At 30.5% G+C, this 7,592-nt stretch overlaps 1 long non-coding RNA gene across 2 annotated transcripts; it reads right to left on the reverse strand.

Moving 5' to 3' along the window:
- Positions 1 to 3,673: 3,673 nt before the first annotated feature.
- On the reverse strand, positions 3,674 to 7,391 carry LOC127707388 (uncharacterized). Of its 2 annotated transcripts, none has more exons than XR_007984841.1 (3): positions 7,307 to 7,391; positions 4,544 to 4,613; positions 3,674 to 4,016 (listed from the first exon to the last, which is right to left on the reverse strand). It is a non-coding gene; the product is annotated as an uncharacterized LOC127707388 (long non-coding RNA). The 2 variants fall into 2 exon arrangements; XR_007984840.1 differs by lacking the exon at positions 7,307 to 7,391 and adding an exon at positions 6,118 to 6,263.
- Positions 7,392 to 7,592: the final 201 nt, after the last annotated feature.

Here is a 7,592-nt window from a genome sequence, read left to right on the forward strand (position 1 = left end):
CCTGGGCAAACGTGTTTTAACACTGCAATAACATTGATATTGGTAGACTGAAATTGAAACAGTTATCATAACAAAACTACAAACATAGTTTTCATCATTATTTTCACTACGTCCTGTTTATCAACTATTGAGGACAAAAATTCGAAATGTGTACATCAAATGCATGTGTAAAAAAACAATTAATGCAGCACGTACTTTTAATAAAAAAAATCTATTCAATATCAAAAAAATGAGTTTCACTATTATACATTTATCTACCCTTTCGAAGGTACATGGCAAATATCAAATAAAAGATATTCTCGACCACTTTAGAATGAAGGTTGTAGTTTAATTTTAACAAGCGTAAGACAAACAAGTTGCTGAACTATGTCTATTTAACTTGGCTTGGTGTGTGCTTTTCAGATATGTATCCTCCCTATGTCAATTACTGAAAGATATTGGTTGTACACATAAGTGCATTGACACAGACTACATAATTGCGAATATATATACAATTTGTGTACCTGATAATTCAGCAACAATATTAATCATCCTATTCAGAAATTATAGACTTACCCGCATTTGTATTGAGAATATAATTGGTAGTCACAAAATCAAAATCAGTATTTAGAATTAAAAACAAGTTTAATACTAAACACCACATTTCTATGATAGCCAAGGAAATGATTATAAACCAAGTTATTTCATTTGGAACACGGAAATAGACATTTTCATATTTTATCATTTAGGATAAATTAATGCAATGAGTCACGTATATTTGCAGATTCCGTTTTAATTATTATTAATGTTGCTGTTGCGAAACGTCTCTAACAGGTACTGGCCATGACAATACCAAATCGTTGTTTGTTTTCAATAATGACAATTTAAAACGATTTGCAATATCAACATCTAGTATTTATAAACAATAACATTTTTGATTTACCTTTAATATGAGACTATATGACAAATCTTCTGTATTTTTTTTTCTTCAGAAGTTGGATATGATTGACAATAAGATAACTATTACCCAGATACCAAAGAAGTTGAGGTAAGCAACTATAGCTAACCGTACGGTCTTAAAAAATTTGCAAACCCATACCGTATAGAGAGCAATAAAAGGCCCCGGTAAAGAGAAAATGTGAAAATATTTATACGAGAAAAAAAAGCGGCCTTATCTAATCTAAAACAATAAACAAAAATACAAATATGGAAGACAGCAACCAACAACAACCACTCAATTACAGGCTCCAAACTTGGGACAGACAGCTAACAAAAAAGTCAAATAACAGAAATCGCCGATCTAAGAGTACTCACAGATAAAACTCATTAAAGATACCGAGCTTATAATTGTTGCGCTAGAGGTGCGTTTCTTTTACATAACCATAAGCAGTGGCACTCGAATCAAAACCACAAGCAAGCTACAATCAAACACACGAAGTTGAATAGCATTGCAAAAACATCCAACAAGTTATGCCAAATACAGTTGAAGCCACCTACATATACCATGGGGTGTAGAAAAAAACTTAGTGTTTGAGTAAGTCAAATTTTATAAACAAGTTTTCCCATACTATAATATCGATCAGTACACATCCAACGGACGTGGTAATCATTCACAGCCCGAGAAAGGCATGACTTTGTGCAATGCCTAGAAATGATTATCGACAGGATGTAGTACCATAAATGTGTGTAACTGTATAGCAACACATAGTTAGCAATGTTTTAATTCTTAAAAAAAAAACCCAAAAAAAAACAATTGTTTTATTGATAAAGACAACCTTCAAAGATCTTACTATAGTGTTTAGTTGTTGACCTTTACATATAAGTGTATTCAAAGTACCAATAAGCTTAGCACTTGGAACTTATCTTCATTTACGTGCCCTTATCACAATATGTCCGTATAAATTCAAACTTTAAAACCAATCCTATGTATATACGAAAAATTCAGTAAAATTATGAAAGTAATTTGTGGTATCGAAATCCATCTTTTTTAAAAAGTGAGGCTAAACATATCAAAGGGACATTCAAACTCACAAGTCTAAGACACACTGACAACGCCGTGGAACGAAAAGGAAAAAAACGAACATCAGTCTACAAAATATAACATAGAAACATAAAGACTGAGCAACACGATCCTTATCGAAAACCGGAGATGATATTAGGTACCCCGGAAGTATAAGCAGATCTGCTCCACATGTGACACCCGTCGTGTTGCTCACACGAAGCGACCTATCATACTAAAGTGAGCGAGTCCAGAGATAAAATTTTAATTACATTGCTTCTTATTTTAGTTTCACTTCAGATGAGATATTCAATAATAATCTTTTATTCAATTAGGTCTCGAGCATCACTCAAGAGACAATAATTGTCAAAATGTGCATATAATAAATAACATTGGTACTGTAAATGTTATTATTACACATGCTCCTTTTACCAAGTATAACTAATATCTAGAAACACGATGTACTTAAACCGTGTTTAATGTATTAACCACCAGGCAACCCAAAATTTAATTTTGGCAAAATTTTGAAAGGTATATTTGATTATGTATTAAGTATTAAGCTACACTATATAACGGTATTAGCCCAAACCATACCTGATTTTGGACAAATGAATATCACTACTTTTAAGTTATTAGTACTCACCATCAAACCTTTTAATAAAAAAAAATCCTTCTGTCTGTTTGCAATAATTTGTTATCACTTCCTAACCACATTTAGTTACATGTGCAATCTACTCTATCGACATCTAAGCTATGTGCTATTTGATTTATTATACTGATTGTTACTTTATTATTGTCCTTTACATGTTAAATTGAAAGTGACAAATTATGACGTACACAACAACTTTACAGTCGTCTGGAAAGTAACAATACTGAAGCAAATTGATTTTTTTTAATGTTGACAATCTTTGAAAAAGCAAAAAACTTTTATAAAACTTTCTTATATTAACGCCTACCTATAGTTTTTTTTAAGTTAAATTTCTTCAGATTGGTCCAATTCATCTTTAGTTAAAGTATGTAAAAAAGTTTAATTGTGAAACTGATTTTTTCATGATATCCAAAAATGGGTAAAAATTGATGGAAAATGGGAAAATCATAAGAATGGGGTACTTTCAAATGGCCATAGCAAAAAAGTGCACCACCATATGACTTTTCATCAATTACTTTCTTACAGTCTTATAAACCCAAAAAATCAGGTTAAGAAAAAAATTTTAATTCTAGAAATGTTTTGGCTCCTCAGAGGTGTACATCCTTAATAAAGCGCACCAATGATCAAGCGTCTCCGTGAAGGGTAAAAATATAAGCCAGGAGATCGTTTATAAATAAAACATAGCATAGAGGATGATAGACCAGATTGTTACCCCGGGAAAACATTGTATACCGAGGTGATGTCAAGTTTGACAATTTTTTGAAGGGTAACAATCTGCTCTATCACCCTCTCAGCGATGTGTTATTTAATTTATAATTATACTGAATCATCTGTTAATATTGTCTTTTAAATTTAATTTAAGGTAATCAACTATGACGTCATGTAAATAACAACCTTCCGTCAAAGATCAAGCGTCTCTGTGAAGGGTAACATAATGTAAGTCATGGAATAGATGACTTTCTCAAATTGTGTTAAAATATACATTCAAATCAATTATTTTGTATTTTGAAAAGGTATACAAACATAGTTTCCCTATCATCCTTTATTCTACAATAGTAATACTCGCGTATGACAGTGAAAATGAACTATCTGGATTCGCTCTTTGTATACACTGGCGTTCGTTTATTTAAAAATAAATATTGACTAGTATCAAACTAGTGAACATACTATCATTCTTGATGTCATTTTCAATTATTCAAAATACAGAGATACACAAAGTTTTGCAAATGTTTAAACAATGAACTTATGATAAAACATAAGAAACATCTTTCAACAATTATCTTCTAGAATCTTGCTACATTGTATCTCCTATAATTATAACTGGAGATATTTTTTTAACTGTCAATAGTTTTTCGGTATTTATAATTGCTGATCTTCTGATAGCATAATCTACAACAATAAATATAAATATTATGATATTTTCTTTTTCTTCGTGCACATGGTTAAATACAATTCATGTAATTGCTTAGATTCATAAACAGTGAGAAATACAAATCTTCTGATTTGAAAAGATATAATAAATACCTTTTTAAATGACTGTAAACGTGAACATTTTCGCGATTTCAATACATGAACTTTCGCGCGGACATTAAATTCGCAAATCAACGATTTGTTCACCCTGCATATAATAATTGTTAATTTCTACAAATTATTTGCGCAAGAGATATTTTCTCTGATGTTATGTGATCGCGAAGTAGGCAACAAATTAATGAATAAATAAATAAAACACCGTGCAAAATTTCAGTGATTAAGATTAAATTTTATAACAACTAAAAATCTAAGTCGTAACATAATTTGAAATCAACTTCGTATTATCATTTCAGACAAAATCAACGTAGACTTAGTCTACGAGTTCTATTCAAATAATGGTATAACTACCCTTATATCATGTTTATTAAATATACCACATAATATACCTTATTATAGTAAGAACAACAATCCCTATGGAGGTCGTCAGTAGTATAATTTTGACTATTACCATTTCATCTAAAATTAAAAGAATATCTTTACGTAAATGAAAGGATTTTGCGATACAAAACATTTTAACAATTTAAGTATGTTTTACCTATCTTATAACAGAATAATATCATATGTTTATTGTACATGTGCAAAACGCATTGAAAACGTCTATCAACGAGGGTATAATGTACGATGTACATATATGCGAATTCTACGATAGAATAACAAGTGATAACACTGACCAAAAAATTACTAGGGATAATCAAATCTTGGAATGTTACTCTTACTTGTATGTTTAGTCAAGGATTTCGTTACAACAAATTACTTAAAACCTTAACTCAATTCTTGCATAGATACTACTAAGATTTGGTTTGGAAGTTTGGCTATACCTGTTGAAAACAGGATAGGCCAAAAGTCATCCTAGTTTCTACGATGATGTTGTTTATCGAGTCCGTAAATTTAGAAAAGATTCGGGCAAACAAATCGATCCTTTAGATAAATTTATTTTAAAAGATTACCAATGTCATACTGTAATTAGATCTTTGAATATTTTTTTTTATCGGTATAAAGATTGATTTTGGTATCAATAAATCAAAACTCAAAACATTATTGCTATACACCTATAAACATTGATGGTCCTACAATGTGTCGATACCAATATTTTGGTGTTACACAATATCATGTTTTTCTATGACTGTTAACGACGTCTTTACACTAAATCCGTTGGATGGTGAATGTGTACTCATGTATACTTTAGTCTTATTAGATATATGATTTTTTAAAATTAGTTGTTGAATTAGCTTTCAGTAACTGTGAGTACTCTCAGATCTGTACTTTGTGTCTTTAGTGTCTTTGTTTTTTGTTTTTATGCTTTGTATCGATCTGATGAGTTTGTTTTTATGTTGTCCTGTTACACCATTGTCCCAGGTTATGGGGAGGGTTGATCGCCCGTAAACATGTTCAACCCCGCCACATTAAGAATGCGCCTATCCCAAGTCAGGAGCTTGATATTCAGTGGTTGTTTCTCGCTGTATATCATACTTGCTTTGTACAAAAATTAGGCCGTACGGTGACATATAGTTGCTAACGTCTACGTTATTTGGTCTCTGTGGAGAGTTAACTCGTTGGCAATTATACCACATCTTCTTTTATTATATTGTAGTAAAAGTTTATTCATATCCTTGAATATCAATTTAAAATTTTACATACGTTTTGTGTTCGTTTTCATACGTTCATGCGACAGACCCTACATTGAAAAATTGTTTGTTTAGACATTTATGTAGCTCATATGTCTATTATGAAAAATGAAAACATGCGTTTCCATCTTTAAAAAATCTTAATTAAAATGGAAAGAAGACAAATTTTATGTTTGTTACGCTAAATTGTACATGTTGGATTCCAAATTCCATAAATGTAGGAACATGTTGGAAATAAATGTGCTTCATATGTATATATTGAACTAAAATGTCTGTCAGATAGGATAATCACAATAATATTTACTTTGTTTACAAACAGTATTTTTAACAATTACCATTTTTGTTAGTTTCTTTAAATCTTGATGAAAACTGTGAGGTTGAATTTTCTTTTACAGTTGAGATTGGATATAAAGCAGTTTTGTGACCTGACAAAAATATATTGAAACCAGATTATTATTGTAAATATTGTATTGCTTGTAATGAAATACCTTGATTTCCGGGTAAAACAAATTTACATGAGAAATATATCCTGTTATTTTATTCTGGCGTCACAACAGTGGATGTTGTGTTAAGAAGTTGTTAATGATTTTGCATCGGGGAATTTTATTTCAGAGTAGTTGACAAAGTTGCATTCTAGCGCAATTGTTTGAATGAAAAACACGTCAGTTTCATTTACTCAGTTCTAATTGTAAGTAATTTAAATTTAAAAAAACAATAACCAAAACCATATATCAAAATTCTTCTTTCTATAATTTTGTTTTATACTTTTATTGTAAAATATAAAGTATACACCTTTAAACAAAAATAATAAAAGCGTATATTCATACCACCCAAACAAATAAATGGGAGCAATTCTGAACAATTCTTTTCTTGGTAATGGCTCCATTGTATAAAGTCAATGTTAAACTCCATTGTCCTAGGTTATGGGGAGGGTTGATTGCCCGTAAACATGTTCAACCCCGCTACATTAAGAATGCGCCTATCCCAAGTCAGGAGCTTGTTATTCAGTGGTTGTTTCTCGCTGTATATCATACTTGCTTTGTACAAAAATTAGGCCGTACGGTGACATATAGTTGCTAACGTCTACGTTATTTGGTCTCTGTGGAGAGTTAACTCTTTGGCAATCATACCACATCTTCTTTTATTATATTGTAGTAAAAGTTTATTCATATCCTTGAATATCAATTTACAATTTTACATACGTTTTGTAATCGTTTTCATACGTTCATGCGACAGACCCTTCATTGAAAAATTGTTTGTTTAGACATTTATGTAGCTTATATGTCTATCATGAAAAATGAAAACATGCGTTTCCATCTTTAAAAAATCTTAATTAAAATGGAAAGAAGACAAATTTTATGTTTGTTACGCTAAATTGTACATGTTGGATTCCAAATTCCGTAAATGTAGGAACATGTTGGAAATAATGTGCTTCATATGTATATATTGAACTAAAATGTCTGTCAGATAGGATAATCACAATAATATTTACTTTGTTTACAAACAGTATTTTAAAACAATTACCATTTTTGTTAGTTTCTTTAAATCTTGTTGAAAACTGTGAGGTTGAATTTTCTTTTACAGTTAAGATTGGAAATAAAGCAGTTTTGTGACCTGACAAAAATATATTGAAACCAGATTATTATTGTAAATATTGTATTGCTTGTAATGAAATACCTTGATTTCCGGGTAAAACAAATTCACATGAGAAATAAATCCTGTTATTTTATTCTGGCGTCACAACAGTGGATGTTGTGTTAAGAAGTTGTTAATGATGTTGCATCGTGGAATTTTATTTCAGAGTAGTTGA

This window comes from Mytilus californianus, unplaced genomic scaffold, assembly GCF_021869535.1.
Source record: "Mytilus californianus isolate M0D057914Y unplaced genomic scaffold, xbMytCali1.0.p SCAF_68, whole genome shotgun sequence".
NCBI lineage: Eukaryota > Metazoa > Mollusca > Bivalvia > Mytilida > Mytilidae > Mytilus > Mytilus californianus.